General features: G+C 39.5%; 1 protein-coding gene across 3 annotated transcripts in view; it reads left to right on the plus strand.

The window, feature by feature from the left end:
- Positions 1-19718, plus strand: part of cadm3 (cell adhesion molecule 3) — a 103300-nt gene that overhangs the window by 38716 nt on the left and 44866 nt on the right. The gene's annotated exons all lie outside the window — the stretch shown is intronic.

Below are 19718 nucleotides of genomic sequence, written 5' to 3' on the forward strand. Positions count from 1 at the left end.
TATTCTTGTTGGCTTAAAATAAAACATCTCCCTCTGCTGGTACTCCAGCTTACTGCAACTTCTACATGCGTGTCCATTTCACACTTAGAAGAAGCAAAGTGTGGAATGGACACGGTGGACCGGCATGTCTATTACACGTTTTGCTGTGATACGGGGTTGGCAATAATATATTGTGATTATAACATATGTTGGACACCTGGACTTACCCCAGTGGACACTATTTGGGGGTCATGGGGGTCAAATTGATGTTAGTACATCAGCCACATATATATATATCTATGTTGGCCCAGTAAAGACCCATTGCATAATAACATATAAAAAAAAACAAAAAACACATAAAATTTTCCCTGTCTAGATACAATCTGAAAAAAACAAAACAACGTGAACTTTCAACATCCTGTATCAGTTTTCCATTTTTTAATATCATTGTTAGAAAGAAGGCTGTAAAACTGAGATTAAGTCAGATTTCTGGGTCAGATGAAAAAACACCTTAGATAAAACATATATGTATATATATATATATGTATATATCTATCTATCTATCTATATATATATATATATATATTCTTTTTCTTGTTTCTTGTATTAACCACTCCTGCAAGGCATCCAGGACACTATTTGAGGCCGGTTCTCACCCCAGTCCATTCCTATTTCATGATTTGTTATGGGGAATAGGACTGGTGGAATGCACAGGGCTTACACAGCTGTGACATAAATTTTGTTTTAGTGTGAGACCACAAACCTAAAACAAAAGTCACAGTTTGGTGAAGCATTTTAAAGCTCATGTCCCGGCTGTACCCTGCCTTTCACCCAATGACAGCTGGGATAGGCTCCAGCTCCCCACAGGAGGATCCTTAGCTTCTTATCCAAACCTGGATAAGGAGATAAGAAAATGAATGGATGGGTTTTAAAAGCTCAGTGCTCCCCTGCTTGTGTCACAAGTAGGTATAATTGAGAAAAGGAAAAAAGAAGAATTTGTGCACTTTCTGATTGTCGCTATAGCAGACAAGCAAATAGAATTAACAGCTAACAACTGCTCACAAACTGCTAGTGTCACAAATGAATTGTATTTGTGAACTATAAGGATATAAATGGTGAAGTAGTATCATCCGCCACGTTGCTCCAAGGCTTAGATTACTAGTTTCGAGCTTGAATAGTCATCGTGGCTCCAGCTTTTCCTCGCGCTACTCATTCTGTCCCTCAAGCAAAGTAAATGCTTAAAGACGAAGACACACATACACAAGTTGTCTCACGCACACGCACGCACACACAGATCATTAAGCCCCTGAACTGTTAAAGGATCAAAAAACTTGGAAAAACAATGGCTATTTTCACTTTAGCTGTGATGTGTGTTATTGCAAGGGAACCCATGTAAAGGCTACTTTAATGGTGCTTCCTAACACAGAGTGATGTCAAGAAGTTCAGGTTTGCACTTTTCTTTGTATTACCCATCAGAGATGTACATGAGAACAGACATTAAACGGTCTTTAACCTTCCCACTCTGTAGTACAATGTGATGTCTGATTGTGCTCATGTGAGAATAGCAGTTAATTCTCTGGTGAATTCACAGCAAATGAGTGGGCGTCATGTGTCCTGCCTCCGGCTCGCTCTACTCAGGCAGCTCCCTCACCTAAAGCAAACGGATGGAGAGAGAGTGAGGATGCCTGTGAAACTGACTGGCTGCTGTACATTTGAGAAAAGACAACTGCAGGCAAAGTCACAACCTAGCATGTGTAAAAAAAAACACCCCAGCTATAGTAACAATTGGAAGGCGTTAAAATTATGGATATGCCTTGGACAGATGGCTGCACTTATGATTTTTCAGCAGCTTGCTAAAAATGCTTCACTAAAATGACCCCTGAAAGTGAATTAAACAATAGGATTTCACTCCCTCTTGAATATGTCTCGGATGCATTTGCATATTGCACACTATCTCATGTATCAAGGATGCATGAAGTATCATAACTAGATGTAAATAGAGGCTATTTTGATTTTTTTAAAGGTATATGCTTTCAATATATTTTCTGAAGAATATTAATTCTGCTTGAATGGAATTTTTGGAGGATGGGTGTGCAATAAAGATGTCTCCTGCTGCAATGTTGTGTTGAATGAGGCACCATAATTACTTCATATAAACAGGGTCAAGTGCTTTGTTCGAGAGAAGAAAAGCCTCAACGACATTAGGAGACCGAGATGGCAAGCAACATATTGTTGTAATATTGCACGGTGCCAAAAGCGCTCAGTAAGTGCAACAAATGAAAACTGACGACATAAACAAACTTCTGGGGGGCTAAAGTGCATCTTAGCGAAGAATTCAAACTGTTTTTAAGAAAATCTGTCACAGTTTTTTAATAACCCATTTTGTGTAACTTGATGGGCGAACTAGCTTTTGTGCCAGGCTGGCTTTTATTGACATTTTGAAAAGAGAGACTTCCCACTCAATGATACATTGGTCAAAAAAAAAAAATAAATCACACAACAGACCTCGCATTTGAAAAGGGAAAAAGAAAGAGGTGCTGCTGGTGGGGTTAAAAATGACACTGTAAATAAGGACTGACATTAAATATGGAGTTTCATGCCTGTTGATTGTGCTGGCTCAAACCCATGGCTCAAAACATCATGAGGAGTGAAAAGGAGCATGCCCAGCAGTTAGTTTGAGCGACATTAATAAGCTATGATTGTGAGAAAAAAAAATTTGCTTTTTCTTTATTTGACATTATGACAAAAAATATTGCCAAAGTGGTGGTTAAAGACAAATACATTTAAAAAAAAAAATTCTCGGAAACTTTCTTGTAGTTTGTCCATTTTCTGTAGTCCAGCATCACAGAGCAGGCTTGGCACTTGGGAGTGAAAAAAGGAGAGAGCGGTACAGATGGAAGGAAGGAGTGATAGGATAGTTGGGGAATTACAAACGAGCCAGACGAGAGAGATAGAAAGCCTCCCATATGCAGTAATACACGCTTAACAGTGGAAGTCAAGTAATTGAGAGATGGAGTTGAGAATTGCGAGAGTATAGATGGCTACAGGCTGAGACGTTTTCACTGCAAAGGGCCAGACTTTTTGAAACAAACAATTTGGAAAACAGAGAGAGGCGCGAGAGAATGGGGAACAGAGGTGGGGAAGGGCAAATTGAGAGAGCAGCGAGTCTTTACTCCAGACGGAGCTTCAACCACAGTGTAGAGATTGAAGACAGAAAGTGAGGCTCTTCTCTGCAATGATACAACACTTACAGATCGAACCCCTACTTGGGAGGGAATTGAGACGAGTATTGGAGAAGGAGGTGGTGGTGGAAAGGCTGAAGCAACCCATTGTAGTGGGTTAAAAAGCCGAGTTAAGAACCAGATCTGGGTGAATGGTGGTGCTGGAGGGGTGGAAGGTGTGACGGGAGTTGAGAAATCTTCGACCATGTCTTTTCTTTAAAGTGAAGCAGATGGGGGAAGAAGGAAGGTAACGTCAGGTTCTTGTCTTTTTTACAGTAAAGATATAAAAAGATAAAGCTACGGAGGTATTAACAGAGTAAGATTACAGATAATGACGATAATGACGAGGCTGAAGGGAGACTGGATAGTAAACAGAAGACAACGGTTGTCTAAGAGGAAAGAGAAAGAAGATGAGAGAGCATTTTGACTTTAAGAAGATGCTATTACAGTGATGGAAGCATTGAAAAGCAGAAAAGCATGTCCAAGATGCACAAGGAAATGGCCTTGAAGGACAGATTGCAAGAATTAAAATGAGAGGAGACTTTTTCTTTTTTTTTTCGGTAGTTGTTGAAATGTATGATTTCACCTCCTAAGTCTAGTCATTTGAATTTCTTATAATGCCATTTTAGTATGCTTAGGATAAATGCTTGCACTGTTTTATGTATTATCACCTGCCGTTTTCTGTCATTAGTTTTAAGCAGGTAGCAGTAAAGCTTTTACTGGAAACAGCTGGAAACAAAGCTTATGAGATTTAAGTGAAACAGTGATGTAATATAGTTGAAAATAAAAACACTGAGCATCTGCCCCCTTCCATAGTATGATTCAAACCAGAAATTTCAAATTGGGATTCATCACTGAATAATAGAATAATAGAAATCATTTTCAGGCCAGTTTTTGTGTAACTGAGCATACCGCAGCATTTTCTCCCTGCTTCTCTTCCTTATCAACGACTCCTTGACAGCCACTGACCTGAGCTGCCCTCTGATTACACTCATTCCTAGTCCCATTCCTCCAAAATGACAAGAAAGCCTTGCTCAACACTTTTGTACAGCACCATATATATTTCAAAAAAAGTGTCAAAAGCTTTCAGTGTTTAGTTATAACAGTAATTTGTGAAAATGTTCTTCCTCTTTCAGTTAACGCCCTCCACACATTACCATCCCCCCCCAAATTGTCTTGGTAGTTCACTGTAATTGTCGAGCCAAGAAAGAAAAAAAGTCAAAGTCCGATTAAAAAGGTTAAATGAAAGGATGCTTGGCTCTAAAAAAAGTGCAGTATGAGAGCGGGAAAAGAGTGACTAAAAATTCCTCAGTTGTCCAGTTTGGACATGATAGATAGAAATGAGGCAGCAAGTCATCTCCGCGGTTGGCCCAGACAGCAAAGCGCAGGCAGTGCACTTCAGAACTGAGACAGCAAGACATAGATGGATGAGAGTGAGGAGAAAAAAGAAGGGCAAATCAAAACAGGAATAAAAAAGCGGAAAAAATTAGAGATACGATTGAAAAAAAAAATCATAGGGGGAGAAAAGAAAAGGAGACGAGAACGGGGAATGAAAGGAATCAGAACTTCTCACCATCATGTTTCAACATAGCACAGCATGCAGCAGGCTTTGTAGCGGGAGGGAGTGAGGGATGAACGAACAGCATGGTGAGTGATAAAAGAAGACGCACAAGAAAGGACGAAGCAAATGATGAGTGACAACTCCTTACAGAGATGGCCACCACACAGCAGACTGTGGAACTGACGAAACTGTTCTGTGACAAAATCCGAGATGGCAAAGGAGAAAAAGGAATAATCAAAGATGGAATGACAGATGCTTGTTTTTCTTTAAACAGGTATCCCTATTAAAATGAAAACCCTGCCGTTGATGCATACATGACAGTTTTACCATCATTAAAGTAAGGAGAAGAACAGGAGGGGAGGAGATAAAGAGAGATGTGATGCAAAAATGAACGGAGGGTATGAGGACAGAGTGGTAGACGTGACACTATAGAGAGAGCAGAATTGGGTTTGTAAAAATGATACAGGGAAAGTAACTTGGGAAGAGACCTTGAATTCAATTTCTAAATACATTTTTATTCACACGTAATATGAAAAATGAAACATCTAAGCCCATGCTGTGATATATGAAATGTTGACGTTGCTGGCATTATCACAGGGTCACATCAATTCAATCCAATTCTCCATGGTAGATTGAAAGCTCAAGCTGACTTTTATCATTAATCACTTAGCCAAAACCATTGATATCAGTTAAATTTCACCCTGCTTTCACAGATGAGAGGTGATACAGAGAGGCAGTGACACAGAGAAGGGAACAGAGAAAGGGGGCACATTTAAAAAAAAAGAAATACAAATCCTTTTTAAAGCTTCATGGAAGTGAATTGAAAGAGAACACGTTAAAAAATAGAGTAAAAGAACAAAACTGAGGAAACCAGTCTGGTTCCAGTGGAGCAGAGCTAATGAGAGTTCTGCAGCTATAACAGACCAGATAAAGATGAAGCAAAACAAGAAATTAATTGTTGAGGGACATAAAGCCCAGTTGTGTTTATTAAAGCAGATACAATTACAAAAAAAAAAATGCTTTTTACAGCTAATCCTGTCCTGCATTAATCCAAGCGTGCACATTTAGTGCAAAGGAGCCTGTCACTGCGTGGCATAAATAAATGATCTGATAACTGTAGCCAACACAGGATATTTTGATACATTTAAGGCCTTAATTTGAGATCATTTATTTTAAGACCCTTTTAAGGACTCACATACACCCTGGAGGGAACATGTGGAAGTGAATGGATGGATGGATGAGTGGGAATAAAAAGACCTTTTGCTGCTAATAGAAGCGATTAGCCAGCTAGGAAGGCATGAAAACAGATGGGTTCATACATTAATGCTGAACTGTCAGGAGACAAGCCAGGGGAAAGGAGGGGGGCAGAGATACTGAGACCAAATGATGGACATGAGGGAGTTAAGAGAACTTTCAGTTTGTTATTTTATCAAAAACAACCCTTGGAATTGTTTCAGTACATCTGTGAAAGGTCTCTCAGTCATTTCTTACAGTAGCGTTAGATAGAGTCACTAAGTTTAAAAAAAAAATAGTAGTGAAACTTTGTTTTAGTGTGCTCGACATAGTTGTTTGGTTGTCTGAACTCCCAGCTGTGGGGTGAGCTTGCTACAGTATAGTTAGTAAGACCACCGGAAGGCAAGATGAGGCTGAGTGACTTGTGTATTCTGTCAGGAAAGAGACAAACCTGTGAGCATCCTGATAATAATTTTTCATACTTTATTGTGAAACCCTAACCTCTGGGGGACCTGGCATTGTTTTCCCACAGTACACTGTGACATCCTTGGGATTAAATAAATGTTGCGGTAAATGAGCAAAATTCCCCCAAATTCAGAAAAAAATAAATAATTTTAAAGTGAATAAAAATGAGCTCAGAGGCAGAACTTTCAATAAAATTATACAAGAGTGAGAGTTTGATTATAATATTGCCTCCTTGTTTTCCCCTGATACAGACTTCTCTCCTGCGGTGACTTTCTCCGGTTTGTCGGCTCAGTTTTGTGGTTTTGGTTAATTTTTTTTCTTCCAGTTTTACTTCTGATGCAAACACCTAACAGGAGCAGGTGTGACAAGTCTGTGTCTTAGTTGCCCCAATGCAATAGGATAGACAGTTTAATAGACAGGAAATGCAATATAAAGGAGTCAAATTTATTTTGCATTTCCCCCAAAGTTTTGTAACTAGCAGTCATAATATAAGAACAGACTCTTCTTCCTTATTTGTCTTAGGTTAGAATGACCCTGACATTACTGCTAACTAGGGATGCAACGATACCAATTTTTTCTTTTTTTCTTTTTTTTTTTTTTTTCTTTTCCTTTCCCTTTTCCGGAAAAGATACCAATTTTTTCAAACCGATACGATACCGATACTTGGATCTGAGTACTTGCCGATACTGAGTACAAAAACCAATACTTCTACCACACACACACACACACACACTGCCCGTGGATTTTCTCTTGACATTTTTCATCGCTTTTCCAAAACCTGAGTTAAAGTTGGCTGTTCCAGTCCACATTGCTGACATTTTGTTTAGCCTAGCTACAGCAGGCTCCAGTTTCTCTTTTTTATCTGGAGCCGCCAGTCTCACTCGCCTAACCCTGTGCCTGTTTAGCGCGGGATGCCCCCCTAGTGACCAATCTAAAAAACTACAACAGAAATGACCAGCCATCCTCTGACTAATGAAATAAGTTAGTATCGGTTCATGGTATCGGTTAACTTTTACGAGTATGAGTACACACACATTTTACAGTATCGGCCCCGATACCCGATACCAGTATCGGTATCGGTGCATCCCTACTGCTAACAAAATAAAATGTGATATGATATCCAGTTCCAAGCTATGGAAGAAGTTGCTTGAAGGAAAAGGCATTAAGCATTATAACTTGTTGCACTGCTGATCCATTGACCTCCATAGTCCAGTGGGAATGTAGTGCTGTATCAATCAGTGTTGGAACTGAAACTGCAGAAATGATCCAGCGAAACAGAAGAAAGTGCCCACATGAAGAAACCCCCATTATTAAAAGCAGGCAAGAGCGTAATCAAACATCACTCTTGCATAATGTGATTGAACGCTCTGCCTTTGAGCTCATCTTGCCATTCACTTTTTCTTTTTAGATTGACTTTTAATTTATTTCCTTTTGTTCAGTTCTTGTGGGATTTCACTGAATTATCATGACACGGATTTAATCACATAAACATCTTTTTATTCATTGCTTTATTTAAACTGCAGTCCAAAAGCAACAATTTTCACTGTCTATACTGTGAAGCAGAGAAAAATTGAAACGGGAACGTGCTGCTTCTACATTTCACTTGAGGCACTTTTCCACTTTGTTTCACCATAAGTTGTACTTTTATGAGAGAAATTCAATTATGTTATGCGCCAATTAGCATTTAACTAGCTAGACAGTTATATTAAGCACAAGCTTAAAATGTGAAATGATCTTAATGCATTTCTACATTTGCCAATGACTTTCTCTTGTAACAAAAAAACAGTGTTATACACATTGTGCTTCAGAAATGTCTTAACAGACTAAATAGCAGTAGGACAGAGCTGAGCTGTACATCCCCACAGAAGTAAAATTAAATAGCATCTCAGAACGATTTCAAACATTAAGCCCAAACTCTGAAATGCATATTGCGTGACGTCTCCAAAAATATGAAGATTGGTTCCCTCCATCTTGAAAGGATTATATGACAACAGAACAAATTAGACACTTTATATTTACGTGCTACCCAATGATTAACCTTCAGCCTATGAAAGAAGGATTAATAGGGATAGTTTGTTTGTTTGGTTGGTTGCGATTAAAAAATAAACTCTGTAAGGGGAAAAAACAGCTGAGTCATACTAAACTGTGTTGTATGATTGACAAAAGTGTTAAAACTGCGTAGCCTAACACGTATGTGGAACTAGGTCAGGTCTTTCCAGCCGCGTCTCCACCGCATCGCACACTTACTATTTGCTCTATTTTTAAAATAGAGAGAATGCCTATGATATTTTAAGATGTCTTTATTCCATTCAGCTTTACGGCACCATGTTTGCAGCGTAGTTAGCCCTCATATGCTTTACAGCGTAGAATAATAAAAAGAGGCCTGCAGCATAAATACTCAGTTTAAGATTTTGTAGGCACATTTCCTTACCAGAAAGTTGTGTATACGCTCTCAGTCCATCTATAAATTTATTTATTTGTGATGTGGCTTCCTTCCTTCCTTTCCATAAAAGCATATGAGCAGACATCAGACAGCTATCATCTGCCTCGGTGCAATTTAACAAGGTAATGGCTCTCTGGTGATTTACAAACAATGGTGGACAGGAAGGGCTTGTGCCTTTCGGGAGGGTGTGTAGTAGGAAGACTTTAACTGTGGTGAAAATGACTGTAACTTGTACATCATTTCATTATAAAGGCACACTAAGCACTTTTAAAGTTTACAGTGTTAAGCAATCTTAAGTGAAACGAGCACAGAATTATTGAAATTGATTGCATGAGCTCCCCACTCAGCCTCTCACAGATGGAGACAAACTGACAATGAGTGCTCACAACACAGCGCGAGGCGGTACTCCAAATGCAGCGCATGAGATGTTTTTTTGACATTTTCTGAAAAACTATTGATCCACATCACATCAGTCAGAGTTTTCCTGGTGTCTTGGAAGGCTCTCTCGAGAATGTATTAACAACAACCATCACAGGACCGAAAGACTGCAGGAGATGCTTTTGAAATCCAGCACTTGAAAGATGGCTTTTTATACAGTTTCTCTCTGTATTATTTGAACTCTTATTTTTCCGCGTGTCCTTAAAATAATCAGCTATACTGGCAGATAAGCACGAGGAGAAGAAAGAGAAAGGCACACAGGGAATTCAAAGTCAAATATACAGTCATATTTTTCAGGTTAATGAAGTAAATATATGAAGAAATCCACTGTGTGATTCGAAAATTGGCCTTTTGCCACTCACCCTCAGAAATAAAATTAAATTGAATAAATTACACATAAAGCAGTGCAGGCATACATATGCTGCTACTGTATTTGTTTAATTTTTATCTTTTCTTTTCCTTGGATTATTTTTTTCTCCCTTATTTTTAAATCAATAAAGTAACATTTTGCCACTTATGACCTTCCTCAGCTTGCGCTGAACCCTGATTCATAGAATTATAAATAAAAAGCTGAAACTGAGAGTTGTGACTGTGAACATCTCATCTTTATAATGTAATATTTCACCAACACATCATTAGCGCAAGTGTGTTTTTCCTTTTGTTCTTCTACAGTTTAATGCCTACCTTCACTATAAAAGAGCAGAGCCTCCCTTTAAGGAATTGTTTGGCATTTGGGGAAATAGGGTTCTCACTTATTTGATGATTAGAGGATCTACACTAGAATACTAAAAATGAAGCCAGCAGCTGGTTATTGTAGCGTAGAAAAAAGACGATCACTTCAGACTTTGCTTTGCCCAAAGTAAAAGAAATAATGCCTCTAAAACCTCATATAAAAATTGTTTTATATTATGTTCTTGTCATTCTCAAAATCACTCTGAAGTCATTGTCTTAGTCATACCAGAGTAAAAATGGAACCTTATAACTGGGAAAAAGTGTTGGCTGTCTGGTAATTATATTGAAATTTTCTTGCAAGTAGCTGTGGTGACTGCCTGGTTGCCCAGAGGTTGAGCGTGCAGCATCATCTGTCTCTAGGCAACAACTTTTAATCACAAGGTGATTGCACAGGTCGAGCAGCCTGTATCCAAACAGCCGTGGTCATCGCTCTCAGACAGATTGCAGAGGTTTTGCAAATAACTGCAAACTAATTTATGAATGCAGACACATTGCCAAGATGTTGCAGTCAATCTGAGTCTGCACCAATCAGCACAACTTCTCTTGTAGTGGTTGCCAGCTGACTTTATTCTGGTTATAGTCTTTTGTAACGGCAAGGCTGCTGAGCAGTTCAGTATTTTGCAGTTAGATTGCGTTTCTGCAGTATTGACGTTATTATTTGTGCAGGAATTTCAGAATTTCGTCTTCGAATATACATTTTTCTGAATTTAGATGACAACAGAGTTCTGATTCTTGCAGATTAATCGCCATTATAACAGATTTGATGTAATTGCCAACTTTTCCACATTCAAATGCAGATTGATAAAATACTTACAGCAGACTGACAGACTCCATCTTGTTGCCATTTTATCACTTAATGCACCAAAGTGACTTTGAGGACGTCAACAGACTGCAAGTTGTCGCTGACCTGGTCACCCATTTTTGAAGCAACACTTTTCAAAATCAATGAGACTGCAAGTTCAGTGTGCACATTTGTAGTAATTTTAGTTGTTTCATGATCTACAAACTCTGTTTTCCCTAGTGTGACTGTAGCATTGTTCATCTTTGGACAAAACTTGTAACAGGTTTGTCCAGTGGTGAAAAGTTGTCTCTTTACAGGCTGCAGATTCAAATACATCAGTGAGACATTAGTTTGGGACCATTATTTACAAATTAACATGGTGCATTGTTGTTGTAGTTGGTTGTGAATATAGCAAATGAAACCTTAATCCCTGCAGGAAAGAGTTTACTGAGGTCAGAGAACACGTGAGCATTACAGTTGGTTTCCCCATAGACTTTGACACAAGGTGCAACCAGGAAAAATTCAAGGTGAAGTCACATATGCAGCAACTTCACTTCCCAGGAAACCTCATCAAGGGTAAATCTATGGTATTGATGTTTTTAAGGCATGCAAAAAAAGCCTGTATCCAAAACCTTTTCCTTAGTAATAACGAACCACGTGAGGAATTCTCACCCTTATAAAAAGAAGATAAAAAGAAAAAGAATTGTATCAACTAGCGGTCCAGTCAAAACACTGTGGGACATAAATGGACATAAATGGACATCAGGGGAAAATAATCTCACTTTACTTTGCATGAATCTGATCTTTTGACATAGAAAATTGAGCAAGTTAATGATAGCATGCAGACATTCAAAAGCAGCAGGCTGACAGTGATATGATAATGATCGTCTTGACTTCTTTTTTCTATAAAGGTGAGGAAAGTTGAGAAAATATTCTGTGCTTTATTGTTATACTTCATTCTGATGTTGCTTCCTTTTTAATCCTTTTGGGCCGGGCTGCCAGCTGAAGCCATGGATTCGCTAGAGTCTTAGGATGTGTCATCGGTCAGTGTTATTTGCAAGAAATCCCCAGTGGACATTTTTCACTACTGTAAAAACTACATGGGAGGATTTCGTTGGCATGTTGCTTGAAGCCGCTACACCGTTGGGAACATTTCTCTCTCAAGTTTCAACTGGAACTAATGCCTCCTTGCTTCAGTTTGCACCACCTTGGGCAAAGTTTAGTTCATCTGCCTCAGCTTGCTTCTTTCCATTGATTTTGCATACATTCACGCCGCTGCCTCTAAATTACTATTTTTGAAATCTGAAAGTAGGGTGAGAAGGACAAGTGCATTTAGAGGCAGCAAAAGGCAGTGGGAAGGATGGCAAAGTAGATAAAACAGACAGGGGTGTGCATTTATCAAGTGTTTCGTAGTTGGCGCACTGATCCAGGATCAATTGACGCTCTCAGATCAGTGGGGACGGCATGATCAAGGGAAGCCCGTGGTCACTGAACCCAGATCAGCTGTTGTTAGGATGGATAATTAGGGAGCTGGAAAGAATATTCAGAAACAGATGGTAGGATGGGTGAGACGTGTGGGAGAAAGACAGAGAGAAAAGAAAGAATGGAGGCTGTCTCTTTGGATGAGAGTGTGAGCTAAATGCCTGAAATGTAAAACAAAGTGGGAAAATGAGAGAGTGATGGAGAGGAAGATGGGGGGTGGACAGGAGAAGTGGAAAGAGAAGAACAAGGCAGGGTTGGAGAAAGAATGGATTGATGACAAGAACAATTGTGACAGACGCAGAAGGGAGGGGTGAAATGCTGATTCGGTTTGAACCGCAGAGGAGGATATGGACACGGAGAAGCCGGGTGGAAGACAGACGCAGACATATAAAAACTATATATGAAAAAAATATTAGTCTGTAACTTATGTACTTTTTTTCCAACAACACGGGTTTCTCTCCTGTTGTGCCAATAAAGCAAATTTGAATTTGAAAGAGTTCTCAGCATAGTGGAAACTTGGCTGGAAAGGCATAAAGAGGCAGATGAAAAAAAAAAAATACATGGATTTGCACTCGGTATGTGTTGCGAGAGAAACCCCACTGCCAGCCCACCCCACCTGAATGTTTGAAGTTGAAAGAGCATGAGGAAGATTGAGGGAGGAGGAAGAGGAGGAGGTGCAGGAGGAAGATGAGTAGGCGAAAATAGCTACTGTGACCAGATCAACAGTTAGACCTTTGGGGAGTATCAACTCTCGAGTTTGAGCGGCAGACAAGAACCAACGTCTGGCCAAAGAACTACAAACACACACACAAGATGAAAAGACACCATCAGCACGGATGTAAAAAATATGTGTACACTGATAAACACATCTTGTACTTGGTATGTAAGAGCGCACAAAGGCTAAATCTATCCACCCGATACCATTTAGAAACCACTTACACTTGTTTAGGCTGGTAGCACAAGGGTTTCTTGATCCTGTCTATAGCTATTCAGTAATAAATTGTGAGGAAGTTTTATACAGTAATGTGCATTTCCTTGTGAATACAGTCAAATATCACGAATGCTACAGACACATGTAAGGAAAAAGTAGAACAACATACTTTTACAGTATGCAGCCTTTCTTTTCTTTGACTAAAGAATCAAACAGACAGAAATTTTTAAATTCAAGTGAATAATCTAGAATTGATTGCTATTAATTGCATTTAGGCTTTAAACATTGTTGATGAGTCACTATTACTGCAAGCGATTTAGTGATAAATCCCCTCAGGCCGCCGTTTCATTCAAGAGCATCACTATAACTGTATGGTGCAAGGAGCATGGTAATTGGGACAGAGCTGATATTGTGTCACCGTTGTTCACAGTGACACCTTGGCAAGGACACAAATTATACTTTCCGGTAGTAAACTGTTTATGGAGTTTGCAGTAGAAAAACTAAAACAACAATATAGTTGCAACTAAAAAGCAGATAATATGATACTTGCTTGCTAGATTTTAATCACTGAAGTGCTTTTATTAGATATGGCGGTAGTTCTACTGTAATAATACTTGGTGTGAGTCCTGTACTGTGATTAATGTGGAAATTTCTTACTCTTTAGTGCCTATGTGTGTGTGTTTCCATTGCACCTCTGGACAAAGTGTGGCTAAAGCATGAAATCCCTTTGTGAATGCATGTAATTGTCTGTAGCTGTTAGTAACTGATACAGAATTAAGATTTAATTATGCACTTTGGTTATTGATTTTTGTTCCTGTTTATCATATTGTGTTTCCTCCCTGAGATTTGTGAAGCTTTAGAATGAAAGGTGAAATCCCTGATGGAGCGCAGAACAAAAAGTGACACAGTATGCAGTGTTAAACAAGTAAAGTGCATCTGCACAGGATCAGAATATACTGTGTATTAATCATAAATGTTACGTGCTGTCATGTTTTCAATATGAGATTTTAATACAAAAATGTTAAATGATTCTACTCAGGAATGGAAAAGAGGCTGACAAGAACAGACTTCTACATGGTAGCATGTTCTCCTTCTGAAACACTTAATTATTTCAGCTTTATTACTGAGAATTCATGGTTATTGTCTGGTTAGCAGATGGCTCTCTGTGCTGTGAAACCTGTGAGCTGCAGCTGAAGCTGCTATGCTGAAGAACCCAGTCAGAGGCACAAAAAGCAACTGTAACAAATTCAAAAGGAGCCTTTGTTACAAATTGGAACAAAATACTGCGCAACAGTCTCTGAATTCAACCAGAATTAAAAGGGAAATCAACAGCTGTATATTCCGTCACTTCTAAAAATGCATCTTTAACTTTAGCTTCCTAATACTGGTGCATGCAGCAAAATGTTAAGCTTGAAGACTGCACGCTCCTGGGAGACATAGATAATAAAGGGAATACTTTATTCATTTGGTGGAAACTGAAGCCAAAGATGCACAAAAGAAGTACCAGCTGGACTTGTTGATTATTTTATTTTACAATAGACTATATAGAAAGATGGACATTGCTTCCAGGACCTATTGGTTTATGAAACCCTGTTTTGAAGCCTTAGCTTGACTGTCCCTCTTTTGCATTTTTAAAATCCTGACACAACGAGTGAGTGAGAAACCGAGGACCCTAACATGGTAGTGGCTTGCCCATCACAAAGAAGCTTCTTCCTAAATCAAACACTGTTTTATCATCTGTTTTACTTCAAATTGAACAATATGTTTTTAAAATGAAGCTGGTGTTGTTTTCAATAAGGCTAATGATTGACTTCATAAACTGATAAGGGAAGCTTTTACTGTGGCCCTAAATCAAGTGATGGCCTTTTTTAAAATAGATTTTTAAGCATTTTCTGCAGGCAGTGGATTTGCCGCCTTCTGACCATTTATCAGAATGTAGGTTTGAGGCGCTTCTAAATTAGCTTCATTTTTCAGACCGAGAGGCTACGTCCATCATTGATATGCAGTGTATATTTTTTTGCCCTTTTGGCCTCCTGACAGGCTGCTAATGCCAGGCTATGTTTCTGTCATATATCCATACCACTGAGAACGTTAACATCTTAATCTTTGTAAATAGTGCAGAGTTTTGGGTATTCTGCTTTCTAAACATTCGGATTCAGCAGAGGAGACTAGAGCACTGCCTTCCTTTGGTTCAGAAAGTTTGAAAAAGGTCTTTGTGTGTTTAAAGTTGTGGAGTCTAATCTTAGATGTTCAGAGGTTCATGTCTGTCCAAGCTTTGGATGTGTTCCAAATGTCAGCCACCTAACAAGTTCTGTGAGTAAATGAGCAGGCCTTCACTTCTGAGCTATATTCCTCTACCATAAAGCAGCTACACTCATATATAACGTTTGCGCCAATCCAGTTTATCTCAAAACTAAGAAATTCATTATATCCCTTAAGCGAAGGAACAAAACCCAAACATCAGTGTGTGACCTATTGACAGACTATTTATGTTGCCCACATCACCAAGGCACAGCACATGTCCAATTTTCAGGTGCTTCTGGATCGATACGTCCCCGTAACTAGATATCATATCGTTTTCGAAAATCCATCACACCTGTACTGGCCAGAAATATACATCGTTTATAATGAAAGAAGAAATAACCCCCCAAAAAAGAGAGAGAGAGAGAGTAAGAGCCTGGAATGATTAGAAATGGGTGAGATGTAAGAGAGAAAGACGAAGAACAAGATGTGGGGGTGGGGGGATGAGTAGAGATGAGGGGAAGAGAATTAAGGAGACTGATAGTTGAGCACAAGGTCCAGGGGGCATGGATAAGTGTTTGTGTGTGTCTGTGTGTGCGAGAGTGAGTGACCGTATGCCTCACACACACCTACACACACACCCACAGAGAGAGGGTAGCTCATGAAGACAAATGTAGTGACCTTGCTTAGTGATAAGGCATGAAGATAAAGTAGTGTTGGATGAAATAACGGGAAAAAAATGCCAAGAGAAACAAAGGTGTGTGTGTGTGTGTGTCTGTGTGTGCGTGTGTGCATGTTTGTGGGAGTGTGCAAGACAAAGATGGGAGAATAGACAGATGGAGAGATGAAGAGAAAGGGTGACAATAGTGAGACAGAAAGAATGACAAAAGGGTGATGAGACAAGCAGCCACAGATGTGGCTCAATACCGAGAACGCCAAATAAACAATAAGAAAAGAAAACAGAGGCAAGACAATATGAAACTTGACACACATGTTTGGACTGACCTACCTAATGCTCTCCCTTCAAGATTTCCAAGATAAAATAGCTTCTTACCCCCTGAAACACAGGGTTTCACCTAATACACTGAAATCACTGATAAGTGTGATTTGTTAGAGGTGCAAGATCAACAGGAAGAGGTTAACAGTGTTGCCAAGTTAGCTGTTTTCTTCCTAGATTTTGTGACTTTCAATACCTTTGCTCTTTTGTGAACAAGTTATAGTGACAAAAGTATTCTACTTGGGCTAGTGTTTGAGGAGAGGAGAACTATATTTTTTAAAATAAGGTGGTCGACCAAAGAGCCAGACAGATGTGTAAATAAGCTGTACATGTACCTACCTCCTGTCCACAAGTTTTTCATTTTGAACTTTAGCTTGACCATTTAAATTCAATTATTCTTTCTCTAAGAACACATTTTAGCAGAGTGGGTAAACTCTGTTTTTGGATCCTTCCATGACTCTTCCATGACAGCTCAAATATATATATTTTTTTGAGTTATAGGTGAATAATCTGAAGCAATTAAAACACTTTATAAAATTATAATAGCTTAAGCTAAAGCTAGTTAACTTGAATTTTTGACCTGAATCAGCCAAGAAAAGTTCTTCTGCAGGCAGTCGGTGTGACCTGCCAGGAGGTCCCTCCAAAGCAAGCCTTGACTCTTAGCAAACATCTTGGTCAGAGAGCAGGGTGATTATATGGTCAGTTATTTTGACTACGCTTTATAAATGAGTGGGGAGGGTGCAGTAACATGAATTTTAATGGTCTCTAGAATATTAAAAACCTGCACATAATTAGCAGTAATAGTAAACACTGCTTAAAAAGTTTGTCTCAAAATGAGATTTAAAAATTCATGTTATGGGTAGAGAAAATCAAGAGAAAATACTAATTAGGCACACTTACATCTTTACTATGATAACAAGTAGATATCTCTCTCGACACCCATTTGAGGCTGTTGAACCTCTGCTGTCCAATTTTGTATTTTATTGAATGGCTTTTCATGTGAAAGATCAGATCCACTACTCTTTCTATTGCTGGATCTTGGAATCAGCCAGGGCAGCCCATTGTCACTGATTCTATTCATAATTTTTTTCATGACCAGAATTTATAGATGCAGCTGTGGAGGGTGTCAGCTGCCTTGGTCTCAGAATGTCATCTCTGCTTTTGCAGATGATGTGGTTCTGTTCAATTCCATTTTATTCATGTAGCACCAAATCACAACAACTGTTGCCTCAAGGTGCTTGTTACCCTCATCAAATGACTTCCTACAGGGCAGTTTCCGGCTGAGCATGAAGTAGCACCTGCGGAACAGGCTGAGACGCTACACCATGCTCAGGTGGACTGGCAGACACTGGCAAGGCCACGATCCCTTTCTCCACCAATCCAGACACAAGAGCAGCTTTCAGCTCAGCCTTACGCAGAGCTGTGGAGACACAAATGCCATAAAATGCTGCCACCTCATGCAAATCCCTCTTCCTACAGGCATCCAGCTGGACAAGCGAAAGGTTTGTCTTAAACACGGCAATATAAAAGGTAGCCATTCAAAACCACAACAAAAAACTACCTGAGGCTAACAATAACAACAAAGAAGAACCACCTCCAACACGCAAATCAAAAACAGGTGGGAAATATGTGTGGCCACAGGTTAACCAATAAATAAAAATACCACCGACCCTCTCCCCAGACCTACCTACTAAAATCGTAGCCTAGTTAGCTTCTGGAGTGTACCAGGCTCGAGGCAACTTTAAAGGCTAAGCATCAAGTGCACAAAGCACCGACAAGCCTACCCCCAACAGGGAACTAATCCCCACCCGGGATTACTCCAAAAATAAAAAAGGCAAAATAAAAAAATGAGTGCCTGAAGGAGGAGCTGACGCTCAGCTAGACACTCCCCTGTGCTAACCGGAGAGAGAGCGCAGCAGATACAATACAACCAAACAAGCCACTGGCAAACAACTCACGAATACTCAATTGCTGTTCCTTCCATTCATATCCCGGACGAGCCCCCACATTGTTACGTCCCCACAATGAAGGTCTAGGGGTGTGTGTGGGGACTGGTAACAAATTGGTCCAGAACAGAATGAAAGGAAAACAGACAGAGGTGTTTAGTAAATAAAATAGTTTTTATTATAGATAAACTTAACATAAAGAGCCGGCAACGCCGTTTTACTAATAACACTAGAGAAAGAAAAAGGTCGCAACAACAAAGAACACAACAGCCACACTACTCACGTGAAGCAGCTACACTGCTTCCACAACTCCACACTATAGGATCGCCTTCGACACACAATGTGGGAACACCAGAGAAAAACCACCCTCTCAAGTCCAGTTCATCCCCAGCTTATATGACCTCAGAGAGGTGATTGCTAACTGGGCCTAGAGCAGGGCGATATGACCAAAAATATTTATTACGATATACATTTGAAAATTTGCGATAACGATATAACTGACAATATAATTGACACTAGACAAAATACTTTACAACTCCACAACTTTATTAGTGCAAAAAACCCCATCAGTGTATTTTCACTTAAACAAGCAGCTGTTTTTTTATGTGCATTAAACTTATATAAAAATGTAACAGTGCAAATTCCTCGCTGACAGTTTAACCAAAAGGCATTTCCAGTGGAAATTGGCCGACATATCCTCAGCATAACCATGTATAATATCCACAAAACTTAAAAAGAGGTTATACACACACAATACGGTAATTTTATGTTAAAGCACAGTACGTATCACTCTGTGTGGCGCCTGCCTAATATAGCCGTAATGCTCCGACAATCCATCAAGCGGTGCGGGTTCGTAGCTTAGCAAAGTCGTACTAAAACATTTGACAGATTTTCGAGTGCTGCGTACGACATAAAATCGTTTCGAGGTCAGTAAACACAACCAGAATTCATACATAAGGCACATTGGATTATAAGGGGCACTGTCAATTTTCAGAAAAATCAAAGGGTTGATGCCGTATTTTCCAAACAACACGGTAATAATGACGGCTGCTGGAATGCTCTACCAAAAATAGTGCTTTGTTGTGTATCTGATGGACGAAAGCCAAACCAGTTCCACACCACTGAGGTTGCAGCATTTTTACAAACCAATTCTGGTTCATCCGTTTCATTTTACAGTCCACTTTCGCTCTTCTCATTCTGCGTTGCCGCCATGTGCGTATGTAAACATAGGCACTGCGCATGCGCGTTTTACCCATATTCTATCGCGA

The sequence above is a fragment of the Neolamprologus brichardi genome, chromosome 18, assembly GCF_056152115.1.
Source record: "Neolamprologus brichardi isolate AB-2024 chromosome 18, ASM5615211v1, whole genome shotgun sequence".
NCBI classification, from domain to species: domain Eukaryota; kingdom Metazoa; phylum Chordata; class Actinopteri; order Cichliformes; family Cichlidae; genus Neolamprologus; species Neolamprologus brichardi.